Source organism: Echinops telfairi, unplaced genomic scaffold, assembly GCF_000313985.2.
Source record: "Echinops telfairi isolate 266 unplaced genomic scaffold, ASM31398v2 ScPeMD7_7458;HRSCAF=8496, whole genome shotgun sequence".
Taxonomy (NCBI): Eukaryota; Metazoa; Chordata; class Mammalia; order Afrosoricida; family Tenrecidae; genus Echinops; species Echinops telfairi.
In genome coordinates, this window is record NW_022111358.1 from 32701722 (window position 1) to 32702462 (window position 741).

General features: G+C 52.1%; 1 long non-coding RNA gene across 1 annotated transcript in view; it reads right to left on the reverse strand.

Moving 5' to 3' along the window:
• Nucleotides 1-369: 369 nt before the first annotated feature.
• The window catches only part of LOC123522743, a 2376-nt gene continuing 2004 nt past the window's right edge, over nucleotides 370-741 (reverse strand). Inside the window, exon 3 of the long non-coding RNA XR_006680963.1 lies at nucleotides 370-468. This is a non-coding gene — a long non-coding RNA (uncharacterized LOC123522743). The remainder of the gene's footprint in view (nucleotides 469-741) is intronic.

Consider the following 741-nt stretch of genomic DNA (forward strand, 5'->3'; position numbering starts at 1 on the left):
GGTGTATGGTAAATGGAGGGTGTCTGGTGCATCCCCATGTCCTGAACTAGGATCTTCTCTTTCCAGTGTCTGATGAGAGCAGCGCCAGGCCAAGGTCTTGGGCAGGGCTCACTTTCAAAGATGAAGAGACGGCCCTCATGCCATGCTTCCTCCAGCCCACAGGGTCTGCAATCTTAGAGCTGACTCAACGTTCGCCTGTGGTCCACTGGGACCCATAGATCGTCTTCTCACCTTCTAGCACACATTCTAGGTGCTCTGGTGGCGGTGATGTAATGGTTATGGGTTGGGCCGAGATCCGCAAGGTCAGCAGTTCGAAACCACCCACTACACCTCAAGAGAGAGAAAAGATGACAGGACTTTCTACTCCCATAAAGTGATAGTCTCGGAAACTCATAGGGGTGTTTCTGCTGAGTTGGCATCCACTCTCTGGCAAGGTGAATGATGAGAGCACAAAGTGTTCTGTTGTTCCTGGAGGTGGGGAAAGGAGTAGAAGAGTAGCCATTCCCACAGCACCTTGGTCATCGGGTGTGTCAAACTCTCCTCAGGCTACCCACCACTGCCCGTGGCCTTCCTCTGTTGACTGGAAGTGGGGTGACTTGATCAAGAGGCCACACAGTATCATTGAGTACTGAGTATGGGAACTGGGGCCCTGAGCTAATCTTGTCTTGAAACACAGTCAAGCTCCAATCTCTAAGTAGACGCTTTGAGTATCTGCAGAGACAGGGCCCAGTGCCGGCTACT